The sequence below is a fragment of the Budorcas taxicolor genome, chromosome 5 (assembly GCF_023091745.1).
Source record: "Budorcas taxicolor isolate Tak-1 chromosome 5, Takin1.1, whole genome shotgun sequence".
Taxonomy (NCBI): domain Eukaryota; kingdom Metazoa; phylum Chordata; class Mammalia; order Artiodactyla; family Bovidae; genus Budorcas; species Budorcas taxicolor.
In genome coordinates, this window is record NC_068914.1 from 30130222 (window position 1) to 30145939 (window position 15718).

Below are 15718 nucleotides of genomic sequence, written 5' to 3' on the forward strand. Positions count from 1 at the left end.
GTTCCCTTTAATCTAATAACTTTTGTGTGATCCTCAGTTTTCTTTTAACGCTTTAGACAGATACAGAACCAGTGTAAGTTAGATCATGTAAGTTAGAAGACAGGTAGTTCTTGCTCTGAACAATTTGGTGTCAGTGGTTAGGGGGAGGGAGGCATAGACTTAGATTTTGGGGAAATAGTTGATAGTTTTTCCAAAGGGAAGACCTGCTGTAAACCAGTAGCCAGGTCACGACTCTTTCCATTCTTTGAATTTGAATTCTACAGGTTTCCCTTTATTATGATGCTGTCACAATGCACCCCTCCCTTTGCCAGGAAAGGTTTTGGGATTATTTGTTGGAGAGAGACTGATGCGCTCACGAGAAAACAAACCTTAACAAATTGATAATGTGCATTTAAAAATCTGTTTGTTTATGTATTTGAAAAACAAGAAATTCAACATAAAGCAAAAATGTGTAGTTTGAGAAGATATTCAAATATTAATATCCATGGAAAAGAATTGCTCAGAAGAACAAAGGAAAGCTTGACATTGCTTGAGTCATGACGTTTTCCAATAGAGTAAGATAGTAGCGAGTGTTTGGTTAGTTGATGTTGAACTTTTAGCACCTCTGACATGAACTTTAGCACCTCACGATCAATACTGATGCGGAGGGGCCCACCCCTTACTCACGGGTTATTTGCACTCCTCTGTGGGCCTAAGGGTGTTTTTGTCATCATTTACCCCACCTGTGTCTGTCTGTTCCTCCCCACTTGCCTCCTCCCGTGACAGCCTGGCTCATGTTTCTCAGGAAAGCGCTAAGCCAGTTATTAATAACAGCCCAGCGAGTCTCCTGAGCCACCTAGGAGCAGATGGTGTTTTTCACAAAAGAGAGAGATCACCTCCTTGACTTTGGACTTCGCTTATCAAACCCCTAAACAGTAAGTTTTGGTTGTTTTTTAGTGGCCTTTTAAAATGTTGACAAGAGGAAAGTTTAGCAGAAGTCTTGCTTGCTTCTGGTAGGGGAATACAGGAAGCTCAAAGACCCTGGAAACCTGTTTTCTCTCCCTGTCTTTCAATGTCTTTCCAGTTTTTATAAGGTTGGTTATATTATCTAATATGAATTAGAGTTCTATCCCCTCCATTTCCTTCTATCTTAATGAAGCCAGAAGGAGAAGCAAGGGGTTAATATGATCTCAAAGCTTGACCCAGCCTTGTGGTCATGCCAGATATCAATATTTATTATTAATTATTTTATAATATTATTATTATTAACAGTATTTCTGTCTTTCTGTGTTCCCTCCCCAAAGAGAGGATTTCAGTGATTTCAAAGAGAAATTTCACACATGGAAAGTGTCTGCAGGGGAATATTGGACTGGACACTTGGGCCTTGTCTGTTATTTTTCCACGTTTGAGGTTTGCTGCAGGGAGAGAGCATCTGTCCTGTTGCTTGAATTTATTGCCACCTTGAGTGTTTAGCCAAAGGCTTTGTCCTTGCAGCCTTTTTTTTTTTTTTCTTTCGAAATAATGGTTGTTTCTGAGAGTCCTGCAAAGTAGGTCACTGTGTTTACGGTCTGGAAAAGGAAGACCCTGAAGCTGGGGCCCTGCCCAGCCGTCTCAGAAAAGATGAAAGCTGACACTCCAGTCCCTCCTCAGGATTACAGACTATGAGATTTTTCTGCTTTAGTTAGGTAGGTTCAGTCCTCTTGAACATGTGCATCAGGCTTCTAAATAAGAGAGGCATCACAGGGAACTGGAAGGAGGGAGATGCTGGCTTGGCACTGAGACCTGGCTCAACAAGCTGTGCGACCTTAAACAAGCACTCACCCTCTCTGAGCCTCAGTTTCCTTGTTTATGAGATGAGAGTTATAACCTCCTTGATAAGGTGGTGGGTTTTACTCACCATGTTTCTAAGTGGCCGAGTATGGGAGCATTATCGATGATGTCCCTCATTTGAATTTTTTCTTGACTCTTCTTAACCTAGAACCTCCAACATGGTCTTTGATGGGAAAGTTTAAACTGTAGAGACAATAATTGGCTTTTAGTGCTTTTAGTAACTTCATCCTTAGGATCGTATCAGCCATGGGAATGCTGAGGATGGGGCCATTGGAGGATGCCATATGGTAAGCAGTTCAGGACATTAGGCTATGGCTAAACTGCAAGAGATAGTGAAGGACGAGGAAGCCTGGCATGCTGCAATGCATGGGGTTGCAAAGAGTTGGACATGACTTGGTGACTAAACAACTACAACAAGATCAACAGTGCTGGGGAAACTCAAAACAAATTCAAAGCACAAGCTATTATTGTAATAAACTTTTCTGCTCTTCTATAATCAGCATTCTGAAATTTTTCTTTTGGTTCCATGCTTCTGTGCTTCTGAAAGACTGGTTACCCCGCTTCCTAGCTCCAATTCTGTGTCTGGATGAGACAGAAAGGAGGGTTGTTTCAGAGAATACCTATTTCCCAAAGTGTTACCCTGTATGCTCAGGAGACAGGATGAGATTTTTGTTTTCCACTGCAAGCTTTCATTCTGCAAATGGTTATTTCATTCCCACTGTGTGAATACACAGTGCTAGATTAGCAAAGTGAAAGTGAAAGTGAAGTCGCTCAGTCATGTCCGACTCTTTGCGACCCCATGGACTATAGCCTACCAGGCTCCTGCCTCCATGGGATTCTCCAGGCAAGAGTACTGGAGTGGGTTGCCATTTCCTTCTCCAAGGGTCAGTAAACTCAGAATAAGGTAGGAGAGAGAAGTAATTTCATGAGTAACTGATATAAGTCAGAATGGCTTTGACCCATGGTACATCAGAAGTGCAAACAGTGGGCAGGCTTTCCACAGGGCCATCATTCCCAAAACTTACTCACTGAGGATGGGTATTATCATCAGACCTCACCTTGGAGAGCTGTGCATTCTTAGAAAACAGCTCATTGGTTTTCAGTGTTCCTCCCTGGGTTCACCTTCTATGCAACAAGCTTGGGAGGCACAGAAAAACTCACCATAAAGTCGAATCTCATCCTCCCCACCCCAGTTTTTTTTTTTTTTTTTTTTTGAGTACCTGTTTTGTTCCAAAGTGAAAGTGAAAGTTGCTCAGTTCAGTTCAGTTCAGTCGCTCAGTCGTGTCCGATTCTTTGCAACCCCATGAATCGCAGCATGCCAGGCCTCCCTGTCTATCACCATCTCCCGGAGTTCACTCAGACTCAAGTCCATCAAGTCCGTGATGCCATCCAGCCATCTCATCCTCGGTCGTCCCCTTCTCCTCCTGCCCCCAATCACTCCCAGCATCAGAGTCTTTTCCAATGAGTCAGCTCTTCGCATGAGGTGTCCAAAGTACTGGAGCTTCAGCTTTAGCATCATTCCTTCCAAAGAAATCCCAGGGTTGATCTCCTTCAGAATGGACTGGTTGGATCTCCTTGCAGTCCAAGGGACTCTCAAGAGTCTTCTCCAACACCACGGTTCAAAAGCATCAATTCTTCAGTGCTCAGCCTTCTTCACAGTCCAACTCTCACATCCATACATGACCACTGGAAAAACCATAGCCTTGACTAGACGGACCTTAGTCGGCAAAGTAATGTCTCTGCTTTTGAATATACTATCTAGGTTGGTCATAACTTTTCTTCCAAGGAGTAGGTGTCTTTTAATTTCATAGCTGCAGTCACCACCTGCAGTGATCTTGGAGCCCCAAAAAATAAAGTCTGACACTGTTTCCACTGTTTCCCCATCTATTTGCCATGAAGTGATGGGACCAGATGCCATGATCTTAGTTTTCTGAATGTTGAGCTTTAAGCCAACTTTTTCACTCTCCTCTTTCACTTTCATCAAGAGGCTTTTTAGTTCCTCTTCACTTTCTGCCATAAGGGTAAGCTGGCTCACGAAAGTTACTCAGTTGTGTCCAACTCTTTGCGACTCCATGGACTATACAGTTCATGGAATTCTCTTGGCCAGAATACTGGTGTGTGTAGCCTTTTCCTTCTCCAGGGAATCTTCCCAACCCAGGGATCGAACCCAGGTCTCCGTCATTGCAGGTGGATTCTTTACCAGCTGAGTCACAAGAGAAGCCCAAGAATACTGGAGTGGGTAGTTTATCCCTTCTCCAGCAGATCTTCCCAACCCAAGAATAGAACCAGTGTCTCCTGCACTGTAGGTGGATTCTTTACCAACTGAGCTATCAGGGAAGCCCCAGCCCTGTGCTAAATGCTAGGAATTTAATTTGAGCTTAGAAGAAGTTACAGTCTTTCATTGAACCTGAAATTCTGTTCTCCAACCTGGCCATCTGCCTTCTCAGCTTAACTTGACTCCAAATAACACTTAGCTGCTTTCAGAAATCAAATATTAGATTAAAAAGACAAAACTGCTAGCAATGAATTTAGGCAAAGGAGTGTGTGTTGCAGGCCAAGAAAGTAGTTTAAAAGGTTTTCCCGAATGCTTTTAAGAAGTCAAACAGAGACCTCCCCTCCACTTGCCAAACCTGGGAGGACACTTGTTTCGATATGAGAGCTCTGCAGATAAAACCCCCAAAGCCAACAAATAAGCACCTGGCCTCAGCTCCACTCCTGCTTCACCACACCATGGAAGGCGTCATGTGGCACTGCCCTGTGGGGCTCCGCAAGGAAGCTTTGTAGGGCTGGTCCTCGCCACAACACTGGACAGTTCATCTGGCCTCGTAAGACTGCACTACAGCTGTGATTCCTGGCAAGGGTTGGGGAACTTGGCAGGGAGAAGGTTGAAAACATTTTGATTGTTTTGGTTCCAGAATCTTTCTTAATGTTAAGTGCCTGTAACTGAGTAATTTATGTCTTCTTGGGGGCAATGCAATCTCCTATTTGGTTTAGGAACAGGGTCTCGGAAAATTTCAGCCTTCAGGAGTCTCGGTACTGGATGATTAAGAAGAGATGTTTATTCATAGGTAGAAAAACTGTTCATTTTAGGGCTGGAATATTTACTCAAATGTGTGAGGCAAGGGACTTCTCTGGTGCTCCAGGAGTTAAGCCTCCTCACTTCCAACGCAGGGAATACGGGGTCCTCCCTGGTCAAGGAACTGAGATCCCACATGCTGTGTGTGCCTGTGTGCTCACTCAGTCGTGTCTGACTTTGCAACCCCTTGGACTGTAGCACACCAGGCTCCTCTGTCCATGACATTTCCCAGGCAAGAATACTGGAGTGGGTTGCCCTTTCCTCCTCCAGGGGAGCTTCTTGACCCGGAGTCTCCTGCATCTCCTGCATTGGGAGGCAGATTACTTACTACTGAGCTACCTGGGAAGCCCTGCCACATGCTGTGCACATGGCCAAAACAATTAACTAATTAATGTTTTTTAAAAATGTTCTGCTATTGCTGCTAAGTCACTTCAGTCGTGTCTGACTCTGTGTGACCCCATAGACGGCAGCCCACCAGGTTCCCCTGTCCCTGGGATTCTCCAGGCAGGAGTACTGGAGTGGGTTGCCATTTCCTTCTTCAATGCATGAAAGTGAAAAGTGAAAGTGAAGTCACTCAGTCGTGTCTGACCCTCAGCGACCCCATGGACTGCAGCCTACCAGGCTCTTCCATCCATGGGGTTTTCCAGGCAGGAGTACTGGAGTGGGGTGCCATTGCCTTCTTGAGGCATGGTCATATATGTCTTGGGAAAGCCCAGATTGGACAGATGTTGACATGGAGAGAAAGCATGAGAACTGCAGTCAAAGAGGAAGAGAGCAGAAGGGATTCCACAGAGGTCTGGGACCCTCTCTGCACTCCTAGGGGTCAGGTGGACCCTCATGGGGCTCTGCCAGGCCAGACAGTGCCCTCTGGCCCACTTGTCTGCGTGTCTGTCTCAGCTTCCTGGGGCCTGCCATCTCTTAAGTCCATCTGAGTCCCTCACCTCCCTCCATCATTGTCGGACTGCAGGAAGTGTCCACCTTTTTGACTCCCAAGCTTCATCATATCAACCATTATTTTATCTGTTGCCAGGCAACATGCTGAGCTCTTAGCTCACCTTTTTCTTTTGACCACTCCTGAGATGCTGCAGTGGCTAAGGCTTTGAAGCCAAACTGACTTCCATTCAAATCCCGGGTCATCCCCAGGAGTGTGATCTCAAATAGCTCCCTGAGGTTTCAGGTCATCAGTCTCTCCAACTAAGGAAATAGAAGCATTAGCACTCACCTCAGGTGGCTTTATGAGATTAAAATAAGAATATGTGCAGGCCCTTCTTAACTATAGTTATCAATAAAATCCTTTCAATCCCATGCAAGACTGGTTATGTCTATCTCCAGATGAGATAGCAGGTGAGGTCTGGTCAATGGCTATCGTGCTAATACCAGCCAGAACCAGGATCTCAAACCAGTTCCATCCAGCTCCACAACCTTTCTGACCCCCATCTCTGTGACAGAGCACGTGTTTCTGTCTCCAAGCAAAGTCCACTTTGTCAATTCTGGCAAGTCTTACCTCGTAAGTTTCCAAGTTCTCCTTGTGGCTTATCTTATCTTGGACATTGGCCTTCCCTTGGCCTGAATCAAAGCAGTTGGGAGGTGTTGAAGGTAGAATATCTTCAAATAGCCAAGTCTGGTGAAATGCAGAATCCAATTCATCATAAATGTATCAAAAACTTGCTGAGGCAATTAATCTGGCTGCTCAGAAGAAAAGTAACTATGTGACCTCAGACAAGTTACTGTACTTCTCTGGGCCTCCCTTGTCAAATGAGAAGCTGGAAGAAATCTCAAATTTCTTTGCCAGTGCTAACATTTCTGTCATAGTTGAGATTTTTTCACTACAGTTGTTTTTCTTAGCTAGAGAGAGAAAGGTCTCCTTGAAACATATTTTAATCAGGAAACAAGGTTTTACAATCATGCTCATAATCACCGGTGTAAAACCATATGCCATTTATTGTTATTCTCATTCAAGCTTTCTCTGTACAATGCTCATATTATTGATGAGTTAATTTCTCAGATATCTGTTAAATTCTCTTCCTCATATAATTCCTCACATAATTAATTCAGAAAATGCACCTTGAACTCTATTTTGGAAACTTACAGAATGCACAGAATCCTTTTAACTATTGAATATGCCCAATTTTTTAGTTAACTTCTGAATGACTCAAAATTAAGGAGTTGATGTCTCCTATCCTACCAGGCTGTCATCTGTTTCTAGAATCTTAAGGAGACAAATCACCATTATGCCGGAGAAATAGTAACCGTCCCAACAGGACATTTCCATCATGAAACCCTGTAGGCTGGTACAAAAGTTTTGTTCTCTTCCAACATTTGACTAGGTCACATAATTACAGGCCAAAAGAAAAAACATCAACAAGGCATGATTCCTATATGATTTCTCAGGTTTCTAAAAGATAAATTTCATTAAACATAAATTTTGTGGGAGACAGACATTTTCTGGAGACAAAATTGAAACTACCCAACATTGGGATTTTATTTTTAAAATTTTGGTGGTAAAAGTAGACTTACTGTATGTGTTTTTCTTATTGTAGTTGTCTTTTGGGCAAAATGAACTTTCAGCCTTCCAAGAAAGCTTCTGTTTGATGTGCAATTAGTAAATCAATATTGTTAAAAATGATTAACATCAAATACCATGATGCAGTGGGATTCAGGATGGGTAAGTCCATCCCCACTTTCTAGGAAGACAGCAACTGCCCATGGGGGTTGCATGCAAAAAATAACCATTATACACTGTAGTGAGTTTCAATACATTACAGATAAGTGGACACTAAATTCTGCCCGAGGACATCAGGAAGGATCACAGAGGAGATATGTTGGGTTTCAAAGGATGAGTAGGTGTGTGACAATTTTGTATGTTTGGATACCTAAAGAGAAACTGAGAAAACTGATTCATTCAAGGGGTACCATCTAGGAGATAATATGGTAGAGTACAATTGATAATGATAGTTACCCTTGCTTATTATGTGTTTACTCGCTAGGCACAGTATTATCTCATTTAATTCTCACACTGCCCTGCTGCTGCTGCTAAGTCGCTTCAGTTGTGTCTGACTCTGTGTGACCCCAGAGATGGCAGCCCACCAGGCTCCCCCCATCCCTGGGATTCTCCAGGCAAGAACACTGAAGTGGGTTGCCATTTCCTTCTCCAATGCGTGAAAGTGAAAAGTGAAAGTGAAGTTGCTCAGTCGTGTCTGACTCTTGGCAACCCCATGGACTACAGCCTACCAGGCTCCTCCATCCATGGGATTTTCCAGGCAAGAGTACTGGAGTGGGGTGCCATTGCCTTCTCCAAACTACCCTAAGAAGTGGCTACTGTCATTATTGGGCTTCCAGGTGGCACAGTATTAAAGAATCGCCTCCCAATATAAGAGACACAAGAGACTCGGGTTCGATCCCTGGTTCAGGAAGATTCCCTCAAAGTAGGAAATGGCAACTCACTCCAGTATTCTTGCCTGGAAAATTCCATGGACAGAGGAGCATTGTGGGATACAGTCCACGGGGTCACAAAGAGCACAACAGAGCATGCGCACACACACACATGCACACACACAGTTATTATCATCCCCATTTTATAGAAGTGCTAACAAACGGAGGCACAGAGAGTTAACATGACTTGCCCAGGGTCTCATAGTAAGCGGCAGATCCAAGTCAAATACCACCAATCTTATTCCTGACCCATCTCTCAACTACCAAGTCCTGGAAGCATTCTTGTTACTTCTCCATCCAGCTAATGTTAATAAGATCAAGAGGAGAAATTCCCTGGTGGGCCAGTGGTTAAGATTTCTTGCTTCCACTGCAGGGGACATAGGTTCAATTCCTGATTGAGAAACTAAGATCCCACAAGCCGCTGGCACAACCAAAAAAAAAAGATCAAGGGGACAAACTTGTCAGTCATAAGATGATCAGTGGGTCAATAACAAAACTAATAATAGAAGAGAATAAAATTGCAGAGAGTAAAAGCTCATAAAAAACAGATTAAAAAAACCCTGAACTTTCAGCTAATCAGGTTGCTAGATAGTAAGCTTGTAGTAGTGGCCTGTGAAAGATCCATTTATAAAGAGAAGATGGTTTTGATGTGAATAAAACTGGCTGTTGTAAAAGTGTTCCAGAAAATTCAGGGTTATCAGGCCCAGAGGGGTAACTGCAAGACTATCCATCCCTTTGTTCACCCAGCAATTCACATATACAGACTAAAGAGAAAGAATGGCTGTTGGTAATTACATGTGGATATTTCCATTTTGGTCCATTTCATTTGAAAACATTAATAAATCCACGTAGTTGAAACAGAGTGGCATCTGGGGGCTAAAGTTCTAGATTACTAGCGTCAAGGCTGTAGCTTCAAAACTTGGGCAGTTGCTCCATGCCCCAGTAGTGTCTAATCACAACCTGCACATACTAGACCCATGACAAATGGCCATTATTATACTTTACTTAAAAGTAAAAGTGAAACGGGTAGTTGCTCAGTCCTATCCAACTCTTCGTGACCTTATGGACTGTAGTCTGCCAGGCTCCTCTGTTCATGGGACTCTCCAGGTAAGAATCCCAGAGTGGCTAGCCATTTCCTTCTCCAGGGGATTGTTCTCAATCCAAGGATTGAACCCAGGTCTCCTGCATTGCAGGCAGATTCCTTACTGTCTGAGCCTCTTTAAGTGACTTGTTAAGCAAGAGTGGACAGGTTTCAATTGTGTCTCATTTTTCTATTTGTGTCTCTAGGGAACTTCTGTGAATGTTATCTTGACCATTAGATATTGATGGAAACAAGTAGGATTAGCAAATTCTTATCAAAACAGAAAATATTTTTGAAATGTGACTCATGTGTTTAAGGCTACAATCTTGAATCCAATGAAAAGTGTTTTTCTTCTGACTGAAAAACAGACTTTGCAAAGTATGTTCTCTTCTTTGTCTTGACTGAGACTCCACGCCTAATAAGCGGAAATAGTAGGGGTTGGGAGAGATTGAGAAATGGGTGAAGGCTTAGGACAAGCAATAAATTTATGTAATAGAGGGGGTTTTACTGGTTCATTTTCATTGTTTTGATTTTCCTAGGGGACCAAGCCATTTGGCAAATGCACTCTTCTTGGGGTCCCTGGAGTCTCTACAGTCTACAAGATTGTGGAGATTTGAAAGGCTAGCACCCTACAAGCTGATGGCAGGGTGAAAAACACAGAATGCAATGAAATTCAACCCCCAGAGACCAAAAGTGACGACTACTAGGCGTTTATCTAACTTTCTTTGTGGGATACCACTGTTCAACCATTCAATAAACAGATTAATTTGGGTTAGATTATTTGGACTCTTGGTAGAGTCAAAAGAGAATATAATAAAGACAAGTTTTGAAAACTAGTTAAGAGATTATTCATACTACTTTCAGTATAACTTTCTAGATATTAATTTCTACAAAATAGATTGTTTCTCATTGCCTTTTGGAAATAGAGGAAAGAAAGGTATAAAGAGACATTCAAAAGATAGGGGCAATTATTTGCAGCCATCTGAAATTTCAACATGAAATATGTTAGGCTCCAAATAACCTAGGATGTCTTATATCAGAAATTGGAGTTAATGTTATTTTAGCTAGGATTTTTAAATGTTATATTCAAAATAAGATAGTTCTACTGAATACATTCTATTACACTTTAAGAAGTGTGCTAACTTGTTTAAAATTAATCAACTTATTTTTGAAATCTGTTTATTCAGTGCATGTTTTATCCAATAAAAAACACTACAAATCATCTTTTTTTCTGAAAATGCTGCTGTGAAATAGCCATTCCTCCAAAAGAATGTTCCTAAGAGAAAAAACACATGATTACCAAGCTTCTAGCATGCCGCCGCTGCTGCTGCTAAGTCGCTTCAGTCGTGTCCGACTCTGTGACTCATAGCATAGCAAGGACTAATTAGGCAAAATGTGAATCAAGCATCATTTAATCCCCAGTAAAATCTGAGTGTGCTAGTAAACTTGTGGTACAGATTCAAGTGCTTCCAGCGATTTAGTTCTAGAAACAGATCTAACATTAAGGAGAAGACCCAGACGGGAACCACCCACATTCCTGTTTTTCATGATCATTTTGGACTGAAGCAAGAACATGTTCTTTAGCCAAAGAGATTTAATATAAACTCAAGAAAAATGGAATGGGTCAGTGAAACATTTTAATGAAAATGCGTAATTTATTGGATAAAGTGTAGGTTACATATTTTCATTCAAATCTCTCACTGATGCATTTAATTTTCCCGAGTTCATATTTGTTAAAATGATTTGTTTGACAAAGATAAAGTCATTACTTTTAAACAGATGGACAAGAAGGAGGACAGGGAGCTAGAAAACTATTTTCTTTAGTGTTCTGAAGTTTCATAAGCAACATCCTTTAAATGAAAATATGAGAAATGAAAGAAACAAGGGGAAAAAAAATCACGTATCGTCCTTCACCCAAACTCAACAACTATAGTCATTATTGACATTTGTAGAGAATTCTCTGACTTTTTAAAGAATATTTCAATTGTGAAGTCCTGCATACCTAGAGAAAGGCCTATAAAATTTCTATGTGCAGTTTCAGTTCAGTTCAGTTCAGTTCAGTCGCTCCATCGTGTCCGACTCTTTGCGACCCCATGAATCGCAGCACACCAGGCCTCCCTGTCCATCGCCAACTCCTGGAGTTCACTCAGACTCACGTCCATCGAGTCAGTGATGCCATCCAGCCATCTCATCCTCTGTCGTCCCCTTCTCCTCCTGCCCCCAATCCCTCCCAGCATCAGGATCTTTTCCAATGGGTCAGCTCTTCGCATGAGGTGGCCAAAGTATTGGAGTTTCAGCCTCAGCATCAGTCCTTCCAGTGAACAACCAGGACTGGTCTCCTTTAGGATGGACTGGTTGGATCTCCTTGCAGTCCAAGGGACTTGCAAAAGTCTTCCCAGCACCACAGTTCAAAAGTTTAGGAAGTAATTAAAAACTGATTATTAACATCACCACCACCAAGGACAGAAAGTGAAAAATTTTTTAATAAAAGAGATTTCCCCAGTGGTCCAGTGATGAGGACTCAGACTCAGTGCTTCCACTGTGGGGAGAACTAAGATCCTTGCATGGCACGTGGCAGGGCCAAATTTTAAAGAAAAGAAAGAAGGAAATGAAATACTTCTGGAAGCTCTCCATCCCTTCCCTTAACACCACCACTATCCTGAGTTTATGGTAGTCCGTCCTTTGCTTTACTTGATCGATTGATCACCTACACCATTGCTACCCATATTATGTACTCCTAAATCATGCAGCTTTAATTGTTTTCCTACTTTACATAAATGTATTTACCATGTGTTTTCTTTTGTGTCTTGCTTTTTAAAAACTCAATATTATGTTTGTAAAATTCACCACTGTTTTTTCATGTAGCTGTAACTTAATTTTCATTATTGTATAATATTCCATTATATGGATTTATCTATCCTACTAATAGGCATTTGGTTTGTTTTTAAGTTGCTGCTGCTGCTTTTGCTAAGTTGCTTCAGTATATTACAAATCAAGTTTGAATGTGTGTCCTGGTGTGGATATCTATGCTTGTATTTCAGGTATATACCCAGGAGTGTAATGACTGGTCCTAAAGTATTGGTTTTCGTCATACTTAAATATTTCAACATGATTTTCTAAGTAATGTTTCTATTATTTCATAGTTGTAATAATCATCATTTTGTTGGATAAATAATTTTTCAGTTTTGTCTGAATTTTACAGCCTGGTCTTTGCAAATAAATTCACTCCTCCACTTTCTAATTTGTTTGTAAAAGTGATACACAATCTTAAAACTTATAAAATGTATAGCAGATATAAAATCCCATGAGGAATTGCCTCTTATGCAGAAAGAGAATTTTTGTTTGTTGTACTATGGAAGATAATGAAACATATATTTAAAAAATAATTTTAGGAACTTTCAAAATTGAAGTTATATTTGACACAAACGTTGTGTAAGTTTAAGGTGTACAGTGTACTGATTTGATATGTTTATATTGTAATATGACTGCCATGGTAGCGTTAGCTAACATCTCTGCATGTCACATGATTGTCATTTCTTCTGTGCTGAGAGCAATTAATATCTACTCTCAGCAAGTTTGATGTATATAATACACTTTTACGACTATGCTCACTGTACTGTATATTACCGCTCTGGAACTTATTTGTCTATCAGTGGCACATATGTAACCCTTAAACAACCTCTCTTCTGTTCCCCCCACCCCCTGAGAACTATTGTTTTAAAAGAGTGGTAAATGTTTGCCCTGTCAGGAAAATTCTAGAATTCTGTTTAACTTTTCTGTGAAAGGTGTAGTTTTTAGCTATAGTTTTTAGCTGTAGTTTTTAGCTGTAGTTTCTGTAATCCACCAAAATTAACATATCACTTTTTCCCAACTTCTTTGAGAGTTTTTCCATGCAGGCTCCCTGACTGCCCACTTCACAGACTACCTCACCATTCAATAAAGGCTTTTAATGTGCTTTGACACAGGAACCAAGGTTGCTAAGAGACCACCTGTTCTGAATGCACTTTGTCCTAGGAAGAGCAGCCAGAGAGAAAACCGAGGCGCAGCATTATCTACCACTACCCGGATTAAATCAGGTGAGAAGTGGGTTTCTGTGCACTCTCCAGTCCCCATCACTCATCGGTCTTTCCCTTGCTTCCTATTCTGTCTCTCTCCTACTGTAATTGGATAAAATTGAAGGTACCCCTCAGAGTACAGACTGAAGAAACACAAGCTGGAGGTGGAGGAAATACGAGGCAAGGAAAATCACTTTGCAAATTCATATGTTATTCTTACCCTTGTTTCCCAAACAATTCCCAAGGAATTGTTGAACTTAAGGGAAATTCTAGGTGTTTACTTTGCCAATGCGGGCTTCCCTGATGGCTCAGCAGTAAAGAATCCACCTGCAATGCAGGAGATGCTGGTTCCATCCCTGGGTTGGGAAGATCCCCTGGAGAAGGAGATGGCAACCCACTCTAGCATTCTTGCCTGGGAAATTCCATGGACAGAGGATCCTGATGGGCTCTCTGTGGTCACAAACCACCACCACCACCATCACCACTTTGCCAATGATTGCTGCCAAATTTGGGGCAAATCATCCCCTCCTTTAGTTATCACAGAGATGAATCAAGAGGGAGAAGGTATCAGTCAAAAGAGGGAGAAGGTATTTGTATACATCTCGTTTATCTCCCTGTTTCTCTTTCATGTTCTCTCCTAAAACTCTACCTGCCTTTTTGGGTTTGAGCAAAAAAAATAGCAGAAAATATTTTCCCACCCCAATCTTGCCACTTTTTAAAAGTACTGATGCTCGTTTTAAGTTGAGTGTATATAAGGGACTTGGATACAAGGCTTTGAAAATTACTTAACTCATTTGACCTTACATTCCTGGAAAAAGGAGTTGGGAATGGTTCTAAATCCCCTACCTGACAGGCATTCAGTAAAACTTTCCAACAGTGTGCTCAACAGACTACAAATTAATACCTTTTGCAATTCTATAATACTTAAAAAAATTCCAGATATTAAAAAAAAAACTGATTAACACAGAAAGTAAGTGTTAGTTGCTCAGCAGTATCTGGCTCTTTGCGACCCCATGGACTGTAGCCCGCCAGGCTCCTCTGTCCATGGGATTCTCCAGACAAGAATACTGGAGTGGGTTGCCGTTCCCTCCTCCAGGGGATTTTCCTGACCCAGGGATCAAATCCAGGTCTCCGGCATTGCAGAGGGATTCTTTACCATCTGAACACAGAACTGTGGTGGAAATGAAAATATTTAATGTCTTAATAAGTGACCAAAATATAAGAAAGAGGATTTTGAGGAAAGATCAAGGAAATGAAACAAACCTTTCGTTGTTTAATTTTTAAAAATTTTATCACCTGCCTTTTTGCATGACTTCAAATTCTTCTTTCCTGGTAATACTAGCTGTAGGTTAGAAAAGTTGCAATTTCACTGGTTCCATAAAAATGCTTATAAGTGACTTTGCAAGACTTCAAAAATAAACTGATAATTTATAACATTGGGAAGAGAGTGGTAATTCTGATAGTTCTTGAGCTTTTTTTAAAAAAAATTTTGCCTTTTTTTTTTTAAAGAAGGAAAGATAAGAGAATTCTCTAGTGGTCCTGTGGTTAGGACTCTCTGCACTCACTGTTGCAGCCCAGACTTGATTCCCCCTTGGTTCCCACAAGCTTCACAGCTCAGCCAAAAAATAGACAGACAAGTAGAAGATTCAATGATTATGACATAAGATGGTCAAAATTAGTGGGTAAAAGTTCATTAATTCATTAAGGAGAAAAATATTTTAGTTCATTGATTGGTTACTAAAATGTACGAAGTCCTGACTGAAAGACATTTCTTGGGCACTATTTCTTTACTGTGTGAATTATTAGATTGAGTTTAAAAAATCAGGATTACAAACGTGTTTGTTTAAGGATATTTTCTCTTTATTTTACTTCTTAGGAAGCAGAAGCATTTTGGATATGACATGTAAAAATTGGATATTAATTTCTACTACTACCCCCACAAGTCTAGAAGATGAAATTGTGGGAAGACTTCTAAAAATTTTGTTTGTAATCTTTGTTGACTTCCTGTCTATTATATATGTTGTTATAACTTCTTAGAAAAATGACTTTCTTTACTTTACTTGTGAATTTCATATTGAACTCCAGTGAATAAAATTTTATAATTTAATACATTGAGTGATTTTAATTTGATGACATTTCCAGTTATTCTAGAAGCTAATAGGACATTGCAATAAAAACAACATTATGTGTTATTTAGAACTTTATGGTTTATAAAACATTCACATAAATTAAAATGGAATTTTTTTTCAAAAATCTATACTACTG

At 40.8% G+C, this 15718-nt stretch overlaps 1 long non-coding RNA gene across 1 annotated transcript; it reads left to right on the plus strand.

Annotated features, from left to right (window-relative positions):
• Window positions 1-799: 799 nt before the first annotated feature.
• LOC128048800 (uncharacterized) lies at window positions 800-15357 on the plus strand. The gene is made up of 3 exons (XR_008199404.1): window positions 800-914; window positions 13364-13474; window positions 15330-15357. It is a non-coding gene; the product is annotated as an uncharacterized LOC128048800 (long non-coding RNA).
• Window positions 15358-15718: the final 361 nt, after the last annotated feature.